Consider the following 15,793-nt stretch of genomic DNA (forward strand, 5'->3'; position numbering starts at 1 on the left):
TCCCTCAGGAGGAGTTCCCAGATGGGAGGAGAAGCAGAGACCCTGCAGATTGGGAACGGGAAAGGTGCCCGGTGCTTGGAAGGGGGAAACTCAGGAAGGAGAACATACTGGCTCACTGTATTTGAATAGTGCCCAGCACAATGGGACATCAGTTTCAGTCAGGGTGCCTAGGTGCAATTGTAATAAAAATAATAATATAATTGTGACAGAGATGGTAATTTTCTGCAATATTCTGGACAAACTTATGTAAATCAAGTTAAATTTTACTGAATTAAATTTAAGTATTTTAGTTCATTGTGTTAAAATGCAAATATTTATGTATCATTGTGAATTTTATGTAAGGTCTCTAAGGAGGAGACCTGACTAATGTAAAACCCTGGGAAGTGTTATAAGCTTCAAAAGACTAACTGAAACAACATGAGCTTTTTAAAGTTATGCATCCGATGAAGTGAGCTGTAGCTCACGAAAGCTTATGCTCAAATAAATCTGTTAGTCTCTAAGGTGCCACAAGTACTCCTTTACTTTTTTGCGAATACAGACTAACACGGCTGCTACTCTGAAACCTGTTAAAGTTAAGTGGATCTCTCTACAGGGAGGTGTATGCAAATATAAACTCTTCCAGGTAAGCAAGAACTCAGCCTTTGAAGCTTTGCACAGAGGAGGGGACTTTTGGTCTGCTGATCTCCTGTTAGATGAGGACAGATCAAAAAGGCCCAAACTGGATAAAGAGTGACTCACAGATTCATGGAAAAAAGAAAAGGAGTACTTGAGTATTTGTTAGTCTCTAAGGTGCCACAAGTACTCCTTTTCTTTTTGCGAATACAGACTAACACAGCTGCTACTCTGAAACAGATTCATGGGTGTGCTTGTTTCGGAGCTAACAGCTGATATGAATTTGTGAGTACAGAAAAACCCGTTGGTGGGATTTGAAGGACTGTTCACCAACCAGAGCCTTTGTTGGTGTTGGGGGTGAGCTCTGCTAAACATATTAGTATCCGTATAGGTTCTTTTATTGTTTATTCAGTATTTTCTCTGTAATGCCTTCACCTTAACCATAAATGGTACATGTCTAAAAAAAGCTGTGTGATCACTTAAAACTGCAGCAGTTACACTGTTTATAGCTTTCAAAGAGTAAGCAAAGTGCAGATGTAGGCCTGTTTAGGTGGTCTACTTTGCTGGGGGAAATACAACAGTATCAGCAGGAAACTGTGCAACCAGGAAATACCTTGGTCAGGAGAGAAAGAGACCTGTGTCCAGAAGCTTAAGAGTGGACCATAGAGGGGGAATATATGTGCAGTTGCCCTGAACTGTGACAATAATAAATCTTGACCTTAACTACTGAAACTCAACTCATGCCTCCATAAAACTAGATTTTCTTTGGATTATTAATAAGGAAAGGGGTGATTATTCAGAGCTACTGCTCTTCTGTGTAAAAGGACATTGACTTAAAAACATTATTTCCTGCAGAATGTCCGTAAGAAAGATGTGAGAGAATAGCATAGCTAAAACAACAATTGAATAGATTAACAAGAAACATGCAGGATTGACTCACTGACTTAGATCTCAGTCTGAAAAATCTTAAAGATAAAGAAATTTAGGCATCCATGTTCAATTGTGCAGGAATGCTAATGAATTCAGAGGGGAACCAGTGTGTGTGTGTGTGTGTGTGTGTGTGTGTGTGTGTGTGTGTGTGTGTGTGTGTGTGTGTTGGTAGAGATCCAGTGTCAGAAGCTCTTTATACAGTTTGGAACATTTCAATTCAATAGATACTTAACTTTCAGGTCACAAATATTCCAATGCTTTTGTTTTTATTCCTATGCTTAAAAATCCCCTCAATAATTTATTAAAGTGTAGTTGAAAGTAAGGAGATGAAGAGTTGAGTAGAAAGGATTCTATGCATATAAAACCTGATACTACAATTGTTTAAATGATGTTACACTGCAAGACTCTGTCTGCTTTATTAACACAATGAGTTGGGAGAATTAGGTTTGCACAAACAAACAGGTATTCATACAAATAACTTGTGGTCCTCAGTGCTCTAAGCTGTGGCTTTTGACTCAAAGATCACTGTATTCACAAAATGTGTTTGATTTTAAATTGCTAATGTGTTCCCTGAGCTGTACTGTGTGGTTTTTAAACTGCAGTGTTTGAATCAGTCTCATCACTCGGGGTGGAGGTTGGGGCATGCTTCCTCCTCAGTTCTTCACAGCTCCTCCCCTGCAGCTGCAGAAGAAATAGTGTTAGGATCAGGGAGTACTTTGTAACTGGTGTCCATCCGGCAGAGAATTTGCACTTCCTTCGTGTGAGCTGAGTAGAGTGTTATTTGTGGCTCTTTGAATGTTGTAAAATAGTTTGTTTGGCCTGGAGTCTGAAAAGGAGGAACAGTAGTGAGCTAGAGATTTGGATAGGGAAGTCATCTCAGATAGAATAGGAGAGGATGAGGCGGAATCTAAGAATGAAAAACAGCACATAAATGACACATAAATGGAACAGCACTTTTTGCTACTGTTGCATCTGTCATGTGTAAGAAATATCCATACCACAGTGTTATCCTATTCAGTTATCTAGTCAATATTTCCCATGACACACATGGCGGAGTGTTGTGGTTACAATATGGTGAAGAATTCCAAATGAGGGCTGCGGAAGACTGCTCCATGCCCTTTGACACACTTGACAATGATTTATGACTTAAATGGATGATACCATCAAGGCCTGTAATGCTGTATGGGCTGATGATTCCACACCAGTCACTGATTGAGGCAAACATACATAAGCTGCCTTGGTGAGCTTACAATGGTGGTTAAATAATTTTGCTCCATTTGCCATTAAAAGCGCAAATGCTACTTGAGTGGGGAGCAACACAGATCTACCAGGAGCTACACAGTGAAAGGCTGAAGATTATGGTTGACAAATTCTGCTCCCCATGGCTGCATGGAACTTTCTGCTATAAGGATAAAGATTACTCTGTGCAAGAAACAGTCTTTCTTAGGGGGTGATCCCAGACTGTGGAATAAACTCAGAGAAGAACTAAGAACCACCACAAATCATATCTCCTTCCATTCCATTAGCCTTTTTAGTAACTGCATGATATTGTTGACTCATATTCTATTAGTGATTCACTATCACCCCACATCCTTTTCAGCAGTACTACCCCTTAGCCAGTTATTTATCGTTTTGTAGGTATACATTTGATTTTTTCCTTCCTAAGTGAAGTACTTTGCACTTGTCTTTATTTAATTTCATCTTCTTGTATTCAGACCAATTCTCCAGTTTGTCAAGGTCACTTTGAATTCTAATCCTGTCCTCCAAAGTGCTTGCATCCCCTGACAGCTTAGTGACAGGTTTCAGAGTAGCAGCCATGTTAGTCTGTATTCGCAAAAAGAAAAGGAGTACTTGTGGCACCTGGAGACTAACAAATTTATTTGAGCATAAGCTTTCATGAGCTACAGCTCACTTCATCGGATGCATTTCTACCTTAGAGACTAACAAATTTATTTGAGCATAAGCTACCTACCTCTGGAAATTTCCACTACATGCATCTGATGAAGTGGGTATTCACCCACGAAAGCTTATGCTCCAATACGTCTGTTAGTCTATAAGGTGCCACAGGACTCTTTGCTGCTTTTACAGATCCAGACTAACACGGGTACCTCTCTGATACTTAACAAATGGGAAGTTTATCCAAGCAATACTTTTATTACAAGGTATACTTCCATCAGAGAGGGGAGTACAAACCCATAATAATTTATTCTGAGGTAAAATTCAGTCAGTAGTTTGAAGAGGGGGACTTTTTCCCTCAGGTAAATTTTTGGTGGGAGTTGGGAGTCTAAGCCGTGAACACTTTGGTTCTGAGGTAAATTTTAGTCAGGTATTTAGCAAGAGAACCACAATGTTTTGATTTCACACATCAGTGTCAGTCAGCAGATCAGTTAAGCAAAGGACTCCACAAAACAACACAAATAGTGTTTTGAAGTATATTATAGTGAGGGAGACAATCATTTAAACCACAAACAATTTTATTCTGAGGTACATTTCCATCACCAGTGAGTTTTAAAGTAGAAACACTGTTATCCTGAGGTAAATGTTAACCAGATCAGAAAATGTAATGCACAAACACCTGTTTGGCTTTTAGAAACCTGCTGCTCTTTGAGAACCCATCCCTCTCCTGTCTGTGGAGAGCAAGACGCTTTAATGGAGATATGCAGAGCAATAATTGATCCAAACCCCGGTCAAACCCCAACTGCCAATCCAAACTATTGTCCCCTCTCCTGTCTCTCTTCCCTTCTCCCCCAAACAAATGCAGTGGATTAAGATGTTCTAACTCACATTTATTCTATCAACACCACATCAGTACTACATAAATGTTCAGATCCATACATGCCCCTTTTAGAAACTCACAATGGACATTCTCCTATTTCAGTCTCCGCAGCAGTTCTCTGCTATAAAGTGGAGTGGACTACTCCTTGATTCCTTCCTTGCAGAGGGTTTTGGGCCCTTCCTTCTCTCTCCACTATTACCATAATGTATCCTCATATTAATAGATATCTGTGGTGGTCTATTGGAATCATAATCTCATTTCAATCACGGCCAAATCCTAATACAACTAATGTTCGGTACAATGAAAGGGTTATTTTTCCTCCTGAAAATTTCTTTGTAGAATATCAGGGTTGGAAGGGACCTCAGGAGGTCATCTAATCCAACCCCCTGCTCAAAGCAGGACCAATCCCCAACTTTTGCCCCCCGATCCCTAAATGGCCCCCTCAAGGATTGAACTCACAACCCTGGGTTTAGCAGGCCAATGCTCCAACCACTGAGCTATTCCCTCTCCCATCTCTTCATCGCCACTGAATTGTCCTTGAAATTTCAGCTTTTCTAATCTTTGACGAATACCTGATACAGGCCTAAGACAGTCAATGTGGCTGAGGTAATATCTTTTATTGGACCAACTTCTGTTGGTGAGAGAGAGAAGCTTTCAAAGAAGCTGTAGAAGGGCTCTGTGTAAGCTCTTTGCTGCATGACAAGCATGGCTTCTGTGCTTCAGCCACTTGACTGGTAACTTGAGTCCTGAGAGCAAAGAAGGTCCTATGAACTTTATTAATCATGCCTGTATTGGATGAGATACATTCACACAGGAATCTCTAAACTCCCAAGTCTTATCCCAGCACATGAAGCAGAACTGTACTGTACTGGTACATTTTGCTGAGTTTACCAAAAATTAAAAATAAAAATGGAGGAGAAGGGCCACTTAAGCCAAGGCCTGTTTTGACATGAGTAATTGTCAAGTAAACCCCAAGAAAGACCAAACAACTTTTATTATGAGGTAAATTGTGTCAAGGCAGGGGAAGAATTTAAATGACAAAACACTTTATCTCAGGTAAAGGTTAATTCAGGTGGCAGTTTAACCCACCTTTTTCTCAGGTGGTAAATGTTAATGAGGGAGTAGTTTAGCCAAAAAATATTTTTATTCTGAGGTAAAGTTCAGTTAGAGAGGAAAGCTGAAACCCATAACTAATTGATTCTGAAGTAAAGCTTAGTCAGTAGGTTGAGAAGGAGGACATTTTCCCTCAGAAAATGTTTGCTGGGTGATGGAAACTTAAGCCACAAACACTTTGATTCTGAGGTAAATTTTAGTCAGGTAGGTTTCAGAGTAGCAGCCGTGTTAGTCTGTATTCGCAAAAAGAAAAGGAGTACTTGTGGCACCTTAGAGACTAACAAATTTATTAGAGCATAAGCTTTCGTGAGCTACAGCTCACTTCATCGGATGCATCTGTTTTTTCCACCAAATGCATCCGATGAAGTGAGCTGTAGCTCACGAAAGCTTATGCTCTAATAAATTTGTTAGTCTCTAAGGTGCCACAAGTACTCCTTTTCTTTTAGTCAGGTAGTTAGCAGTGGAGCCACAATGCTTTGATATTTTTGATCATGTATATGTAGGTCTGCAGATCAGCTAAGGAAAACAAGAAAAACAAAAAAGAAAAACAGTTTTCTGAAGTATATTTTAGTGAGGGAGAAAGCAGTTTAAGCCACAAACAATTTTATTCTGAGGTACATTTTCATCACCAGGAACTTTTAATCTAGAAGCACTGTTATCTTAAGGTAAATATTAATCAGGGCAGAAAAGATAATGTACAATAACTGTCTGAGATTTAGAAACTAGCTATTCTTTGAGAAACCACCCCACTCCTTTTTGTTTGGAGCAAGAAGTTTTAAGGGAGAGATGCGGGGTAATAAATGTCAGGCCCCAGCTACCCTTCTAACTCTCTTCCATCTCCTCCCCCTTCCTGAATATCATGCATGGGAAAGTTCTGATTCATACTGTTATTTTCAATGACACATTTATAAGTGCACAAATGTTTAGATCAATACACACCCCTTTTAGAAGCCTACATTGCACATCAAAGTATCACAGGTACTTTTGAAAAATCTATTTAAAATACTAAGGAGATTCCCAGTTGAAAAATGTAATTAGTGTGAACTAGAGATTATAAATATTTAACATTACTTATGAGAATATTCCCCAAGGAATATATTGTTGTTTTCTCAAAAACATAAAATAATAATTTAAAAATGCAGAATGCTCCGAAATGAACAGTTAAGGTCATGCAAGGCCATTTTGCTTTTATCAAATTATGTTGGCCCCAAAGGTATAGTTCTGTTAAAATTTACACAAACAAATAATCATAAAGATATACAATCTTCTTAGTTTGGGAATAAAACTGCAACCCCTCTGCTAAAATAAAGTAAGAAAGTACATAATTAGTAACTCTGTAGTTTTCTGTTACCATAAAAATTACTGGTAGTTTAATCTGCCATACAGTTTTGTTTTATATGCATAGATGTGGTTAAAATAATGAGATTATCCAAACTCCCATAATCTTCCAGTAGATACAATGAGATTACACATACTTTTGAAGTCTTCTGTAGTGGGAACAAGATTAAATACATTTAAAATAGCTGCACAGGTAACCAGATCACACACATAATCATACATGTTTAGTGAAATTCTTTTATATGAATCTCTTTAAGAGCATACAAGTCTTTTGAACCAATACATTAATGATTGGCAATTTTTAGTGTAAATATGTTTTAAAATCTTTTTGTGGGTATCATTGTAGGTGACATTTCTACACATAAGAATTACTTCCAGATGAAGTGAGCTGTAGCTCACGAAAACTTATGCTCTAATAAATTTGTTAGTCTCTAGGTGCCACAAGTACTCCTTTTCTTTTTGCGAATACAGACTAACACGGCTGCTACTCTGAAACTTCCAGACAAGAGACTCAGACCAAGAGTAAACTTTCTTGTTCTTTTTAAGAGCTTTCCACTAAATACTGTCTCACAATAACAACAATTCAGTCTTTCTTCAAGAGCTAATTTTTCTGTTCACATGTTAAAGAAGTAACAGAAGATGGAAAAATTCATACATAATAGCGCCATCTGGTGACTCCCCAAATAATATTATATTCTCTGCATCTTCCTTAGTTGAGGAAAGAGCATAATATCCTGCTTTTGTGTGTGTTTTTTCCTTAAGGACCTGATCTAGTAAAAGACTGGCTAGCAGCCGGACAAATATTTAATGGGGCTCCAAAAATATGACACAGGGCAGAAACCCAAGAATGATACTAAGAGCCTTGCATAATGACAGGTTTCAGAGTAGCAGCCATGTTAGTCTGTATTCGCAAAAAGAAAAGGAGTACTTGTGGCACCTTAGAGACTAACAAATTTATTAGAGCATAAGCTTTCGTGAGCTACAGCTCACTTCATCGGATGCATTGGTGGAAATGCATCCGATGAAGTGAGCTGTAGCTCACGAAAGCTTATGCTCTAATAAATTTGTTAGTCTCTAAGGTGCCACAAGCACTCCTTTTCTTTTTACTAAGAGCCTGCGTCTGCTCTGTTTGCGCACACAGTTAAGTTAAGTGAATGGCACACACAGTTAAGTGAGTAACACACAGTTAAGTGAATAACAAGCTAGTTTTTAAAAGTTTTTGTTTACAGTTGTATAATAACCACCTGTGACTCATGGCTAGAAAAGGTTAAACATCCTGAAAAATAAATAACCCACAGAAGACATGTGGGGAGATAATGTTTGTGTTTTTGTGTATTTACATATGTATGAGTAGGGTCAACAATGTAATCAACAGTCCCTGACTATGCTGTATTCTGATAATTCAGAAGTCAAAAGAAGATCCTAGCATTTAAATGAATTGTAAACCTGGGATATCTCAGAGTTCATCTCTCTTTGTACTGTGAATGGTGGAGGAAAAAGCAAATGGCCTTATGTTAATTTGTATAGCTAAGTACTGGTGATGGGACCTCCTTCAAAGTCATCCTAATTACCTTTTGTTCTGTGAGGAAATCCCAACTTGTCAAAGAGGACATGAAATTGTATGAAAGATCCTTGGGTCCTGATTCTGCCATCTCAGATCTGCTTAGACTTCATCAGGGGAAGTTGAGTTGCAAGGCTGAGGTCCCAATTATGCTGATATGCCCTGAATATGAGATTTGGACAGTGGACTATGACCTATGAACTGAATTCTAAAGGAACTCTTTGCAACTGCAAAGCTCACCATCTCTGCTGTGAATCTGAAACTCAACAAATTGAACTCATGTCTGTATGTATATTGATCTTTTAACAATACTCTCTCTTTTGTTTTTTAATAAATTTTAGTTTAGTTAATAAGAATTGGCTGTAGCGTGTATTTGGGTAAGATCTGAAACATTCATTAAATTGGGAGGTAATGTGTCCGATCCTTTGGGATTGGTAGAACCCTTTTTTATGTGATGAAATAAGATTTACAGAAATTTTCATCATATTTGACATGGGTACCTGGATGGAGGCCTGAGGCTGGATCACTTTAAGGGAACTGTGTGGTTTGGACTTCTGAGTAACCAGTAAGGTAATAAAGAAACTGTTTTATGCTGGCTTGGTAAACCTAAGTATGGGAATATCCACCAGCTTTTTGGGGTTTGGCTGCCCCATTCTTTGCAGTTCACCCTAATTGAGTGACCATAGCTGGCTCCTCACTAGGACCCCAGTCACAGTGGCGTAGTCGTGCTTGGATGCACATTACCACAGGTTAATTGGGTTTTTGGATCAGAACCATGTGCTTGTCAAAATTTAATGTTGATATTGGGGAGTTTAAGGGTTAAAAATCAGTTATAGTGAGTGACCCATGATCGAGATCCTGACAGAAAAACCTGGTAGAAATGTGCTTACAGAGAGAGTTGTATTTTACACAAAAGGTCCCAGAGCAGGAACTGAAAAATCTGTTAATTGCCAGTGATAAGGAAGCAGACCCAGCGAAAATGCTTGCAATGAGAAACCAGCACCTAGAAGTTGAACAAAAGCAAAAAATAGCTGATATCGAAGGAGAAGTTGCTGAAAGAGAACGCCTGTGTTTTGAACATGAATGAAAAATGGCATATATTCGATTGCAGAAGCTAAGGCAAAAGTGGACAGACTTAAGCTCCTACTCAAGAGAATAAAGAAATAACAGGAATTGTATCATCCTGAAAAACCAACTCCTCTCAACAGCAAAGATGGGGATAGAATCTATCCAGTTTGTAACAATGTTGGTATGTTGTTTGACTCTAAGCAGTTGTCTGTGTGTAACCAAATTTACCTCAACACTGCCATCTTTTATGTAAATGCTTTTACAGTGAGCTCGGGTGAAGTAACCCCATAACTTGGGCAGAGAATGTAAAAGTCCATGGTAAAAGCTGTTTAGGGCAAATTACAGCTTCTAACATCACACTTGTTAAAGCAGATCTTGTCAAAGAGGAAGATTATTTACCAAATAAGACTGTGACTTTGTAATCCTCTATGAGTTTACTCTAAGTGTGCCTTTAACCAGAATCCATTTTGAATGGAATGGTGTTAAACATGAAGTTATAGCTGGTGTTAGAAGGTTATTGCCTAAGGATCTTTTGATTGGGGATGATATTGAAGCTTTGTTCAGTCAAGTTGATGACATAAACCAGTCACGGGAAAGAAATAATCCTGAACCTGTGTCTACTAGGGGCAAGGATTTGCCTATGGAGGGTTTCTCCAAATGTTTGTCTGAGGAAGATGGCTGTTTAACTGTGCACATGTGGCACCTTAGAGACTAACAAATTTATTAGAGCATAAGCTTTCGTGAGCTACAGCTCACTTCATCGGATGAAGTGAGCTGTAGCTCACGAAAGCTTATGCTCTAATAAATTTGTTAGTCTCTAAGGTGCCACAAGTACTCCTTTTCTTTTTGCGAATACAGACTAACACGGCTGCTATTCTGAAACCTATCTGTGCACAGAGGCAGTGCATATGTGGAAGAAATTTCTGAATGTCTGTCTGGTATCTCAGAAGTGAATCTGGCATTAGATGAGGCTCAGGAAGATGTTTCTCTAGAGCAAATTAAAATTGGTGATCAGGTTAAAGCCCTAACAGGAAGGAAGGGGTACATTCTTGGTGAGTGATACATTTTTGGCTAGTAAAGCTTAGGAAAGTTAAGTGTGACCCAGGTAAAAGTGATGTGCTTAAAGTAGCTCGGTGTAATATGACACTATTTGTGGAAAACAGCAGTTTATCTGTTAAGGGAGGGAAAGGCAAAGAGAGTTTAGATGAGCATAAGCAGCCTTCTGAGCTGATGGCTTTGTCTAATCAGCAGTTTGGGAAGGCAAGGTTAGTGGAACATGAGTATCCCTACACCTTAACTGTTACCAGTGTGGAGAATTGTGACAGTGAAGGAAATGTTTCTGTGTCTGTTAGGGGTAATGACTTGCCTATGAAGGGAGCTACTCCAATCTCCAAGCAATTGTTCGTGAACAGCCATGTGTGCTAGGACAAAGGAAAGGATATCTCAAGCTGTTTGTCTGTTAAAGGGGAATGTTTCTCCAGCTCTTTTCTGTCTGTAAAGCAGACAGAAGAAGCCTGTCTGCCTATGATGGTTGAAAATTTATCAGTTGACCCACAGTTGATTCTGGATACAACTAAAGCGCAGGAAGGAAATGGTCCTAAATTTGTGTTTGCTAGGGATGATGACATTGTAACTAGGTTGCATCCAGTTAATGTCATAAATAGCTCCCAGAGACTAAGCGATTCTGGTGCTTCTATTTTGCCTGTTGCTAGTATGTTGCTGGGGAAAGATATGACAATCTTGTCTGATCAGGGTGATATCATTGCAAGGATACAAGGAAAGCATGAAGGTGATTTGACTATGTTACCCACTGACAGTAAAAAGAAAAGGAGTACTTGTGGCACCTTAGAGACTAACAAATTTATTAGAGCATAAGCTTTCATAGAATCATAGAATCATAGAATATCAGGGTTGGAAGGGACCCCAGAAGGTCATCTAGTCCAACCCCCTGCTCAAAGCAGGACCAAGTCCCAGTTAAATCATCCCAGCTAGGGCTTTGTCAAGCCTGACCTTAAAAACCTCTAAGGAAGGAGATTCTATCACCTCCCTAGGTAACGCATTCCAGTGTTTCACCACCCTCTTAGTGAAAAAGTTTTTCCTAATATCCAATCTAAACCTCCCCCATTGCAACTTGAGACCATTACTCCTCGTTCTGTCATCTGCTACCATTGAGAACAGTCTAGAGCCATCCTCTTTGAAACCCCCTTTCAGGTAGTTGAAAGCAGCTATCAAATCCCCCCTCATTCTTCTCTTCTGCAGACTAAACAATCCCAGCTCCCTCAGCCTCTCCTCATAAGTCATGTGCTCTAGACCCCTAATCATTTTCGTTGCCCTTCGTTGTACTCTTTCCAATTTATCCACATCCTTCCTGTAGTGTGGGGCCCAAAACTGGACACAGTACTCCAGATGAGGCCTCACCAGTGTCGAATAGAGGGGAACGATCACGTCCCTCGATCTGCTCGCTATGCCCCTACTTATACAACCCAAAATGCCATTGGCCTTCTTGGCAACAAGGGCACACTGCTGACTCATATCCAGCTTCTCGTCCACTGTCACCCCTAGGTCCTTTTCCGCAGAACTGCTGCCGAGCCATTCGGTCCCTAGTCTGTAGCGGTGCATTGGATTCTTCCATCCTAAGTGCAGGACCCTGCATTTATCCTTATTGAACCTCATTAGATTTCTTTTGGCCCAATCCTCCAATTTGTCTAGGTCCTTCTGTATCCTATCCCTCCCCTCCAGCGTATCTACCACTCCTCCCAGTTTAGTATCATCCGCAAATTTGCTGAGAGTGCAATCCACACCATCCTCCAGATCATTTATGAAGATATTGAACAAAACGGGCCCCAGGACCGACCCCTGGGGCACTCCACTTGACACCGGCTGCCAACTAGACATGGAGCCATTGATCACTACCCGTTGAGCCCGACAATCTAGCCAGCTTTCTACCCACCTTATAGTGCATTCATCCAGCCCATACTTCCTTAACTTGCTGACAAGAATGCTGTGGGAGACCGTGTCAAAAGCTTTGCTAAAGTCAAGAAACAATACATCCACTGCTTTCCCTTCATCCACAGAACCAGTAATCTCATCATAAAAGGCGATTAGATTAGTCAGGCATGACCTTCCCTTGGTGAATCCATGCTGACTGTTCCTGATCACTTTCCTCTCCTCTAAGTGCTTCAGGATTGATTCTTTGAGGACCTGCTCCATGATTTTTCCAGGGACTGAGGTTAGGCTGACTGGCCTGTAGTTCCCAGGATCCTCCTTCTTCCCTTTTTTAAAGATGGGCACTACATTAGCCTTTTTCCAGTCATCCGGGACTTCCCCCGTTCGCCACGAGTTTTCAAAGATAATGGCCAAGGGCTCTGCAATCACAGCCGCCAATTCCTTCAGCACTCTCGGATGCAATTCGTCCGGCCCCATGGACTTGTGCACGTCCAGCTTTTCTAAATAGTCCCTAACCACCTCTATCTCTACAGAGGGCTGGCCATCTCTTCCCCATTTTGTGTTGCCCAGCACAGCAGTCTGGGAGCTGACCTTGTTAGTGAAAACAGAGGCAAAAAAAGCATTGAGTACATTAGCTTTTTCCACATCCTCTGTCACTAGCTTGCCTCCCTCATTCAGTAAGGGGCCCACACTTTCCTTGGCTTTCTTCTTGTTGCCAACATACCTGAAGAAACCCTTCTTGTTACTCTTGACATCTCTTGCTTCGTGAGCTACAGCTCACTTCATCGGATGCATGACAGTGTGGAAACTTGTAACAAAGAAGAGAATGCTTCTAATCTTGTGACTATGAAGACTAGCAGTTTACCTGAAAGGAGGTTTTGTGAAAATTCTCCTGATGGGACAGAGGTGATTTTGGATTTAAGGGAAACCCACGAAGAGTGTTGTTGCTCAAAAAAATGTTCCTTTACAGCAAGACCTAGGTGAAAAGGATAAGGGCAGAATTTCTGTGAAAAATGGGTTGTTCCTTAGAAAGATTCCTGAAGAGAAAAATCTTCAGGGTAGTTTTTACAAGCCGTTCGCTGCAACTGATGGGTGTGGAAGTGATTTGATTGAATTAACTCAGGGTGAATCACTGTATAGAGAAAGCAACAGTTTGTTTGGGAGACTTGTTTCAGTTCCTAACTGCCAGAGTCTTTCTGAGGTGTATAGATCCACTGACTTTGCTTTGGAAAGGCCCTGTATGGATAGCTTTGAGAAGGTTTTAGATGGAATGAAAATTGTCAGGGAATTTGAACGGCTCTATGACCAAGTGGCTGTGCTTGACCAGCTGGTTGGGAAGACAATGTTGTTGGGACAGGAATGTCTGTATTGAGGAAAGATTGGGTTACTGATTTTTCAGAGCAAAGAACAGCCTTATGACTGAACTCACAAGGATGCAGGGGAGAGCAGGCAAACAAAACAAGGGTTCTCACTGATCACATTGTGTCTACCACAGTATACACTGATTGGAGCTTTAATTAACTGAAAATAATGGCAGAAAAAGAGTTTATTTTCCTAAACTTTTACTTTGCAAAAGCAATTGTGTGTCCTCCAAAACAATGGTATGTCCTTTGAAAAGTTCCAAAACTCCCCCTCCCAACTTTTTTTTCAACCAGCAGCAGTAAGAAGTACTATGGCCTAACTACTAATCCCCCAACAACTTATTTGAGTGCTCTTTTTACAGGTTAAAAGACAAAAATACCATTGTGCTTTCCATGGCAAAAGGCATAATAAACGTATATAGATGAGAACATGCAGTATCAAACTTATCAATAGCCACAGAGTTAAGAAACAGTTGCTGATACTGAACAATATACAAAGAGTTCCACATGTGAGAAAATAAGGAAATATGTATGAAACCAGCTAATCCCAAAATACACTGACTATATTTTTACATTTTACAAAATGTTGTATTACTCTCAAACCATGATTGACTGAAACATTTGTTAAGGAGTATAGTGTGCAAAACACACAAGAGGCTAAGTTATATCTCCTACCATGAATAGAGCAGTAGGGTGGAGAAATAAAGGGGATATGTGAGCAGTGGTGGCACTCTAGGTTTGGTGGCTGGAGTAATGGGAGTGGAATATAAGCATTCTGGAAGTAGATGATGGACTCAGCACTAGACACTAGCCTCCACACACTGTACTACATACACTAGCTAGTGCAGAAGAAATTGTGGACACCCAACCAACCCCATGTAACCAACTCATCAAGACAGCACGGACACACACTTTGGAGAATGCATCATCACTGGCTCTGGGGGCACAAGTAGTTGCATTATGGCTTTATCACTGTAGATATGCTGCAGGGAAGGAACACATTGGTAATACATCCTCCCCCCAATGGATCCGTTCAAGACATCCAGGATCTGACTTCTAACATACCACATCAAGGGACCTCACTAGTCTGTTAGATTGTTTGGTTTTTTTATTATCTGGAACAGTATGGTTTTAAGCTTGTAAGAAGAGGGCTTCTTTGAAGGATAAATAAGATCAGGTGGAGGGATTATTCTCACACAGGGAAGAAAAATATTTTGAAAATAAGAACAGCCATACTGGGTCAGACCAAAGGTACATCTAGCCCAATATCCTGTCTTCCAACAGTGGCCAATGCTAGGTGCCCCAAAGGGAATGAGCAGAACAGGCAATCATCAAGTGATCCATCCCATCGCTCATTCCCAGCTTCTGGCAAACAGAGGCTAGGGACACCATCCCTGCCCATCCTGGCTGATAGCCATTGATAGACCAATCATCTATGAATTTATCTAGTTCTTTTTTGAACCATGTTATAGTCTTGACCTTGACCTATAGTCCTCTGGCAAGGAGTTCCACAGGTTGACTGTGCATTGCCTGAAAAAATATTTCCTTTTGTTTTAAACCTGCTGCCTATTAATTTCATTTGGTGACCCCTAGTTCTTATGTTATGAGAAGGAGTAAATAACACTTCCTTATTTACTTTCTCCACACTAGTCATGATTTTATAGACCTCTATCATATCGCCCCTTAGTCGTCTCTTTTCCAAGATGAAACCTCCCAGTCTTATTAATCTCTCATACAGCAGCCGTTCCATACCCCTAATCATTTTTGTTGCCCTTTTCTGAATCTTTTCCAATTCCAATATATCTTTTTTGAGATGGGGTGACCACATCTGCATGCAGTATTCAAGATGTTGGCAAATCATGAATTTATAGAGAGGCAATATGATATTTTCTATCATATTATCTATCCTTTTTTTAATGATTCCCAACATTCTGTTTGTGTTTTTCACTGCTGCTGCACATTGAGTGGATGTTTTCAGAGAACTATCCACAATGACTCCAAGATCTCTTTCTTGAGTGGTAACAGCTAATTCAGACCCCATCATTTTATATGTATAACTGGGATTATATTTTCCAGTGTGCATTACTT

Source organism: Dermochelys coriacea, chromosome 15 (genome assembly GCF_009764565.3).
Source record: "Dermochelys coriacea isolate rDerCor1 chromosome 15, rDerCor1.pri.v4, whole genome shotgun sequence".
NCBI classification, from domain to species: domain Eukaryota; kingdom Metazoa; phylum Chordata; order Testudines; family Dermochelyidae; genus Dermochelys; species Dermochelys coriacea.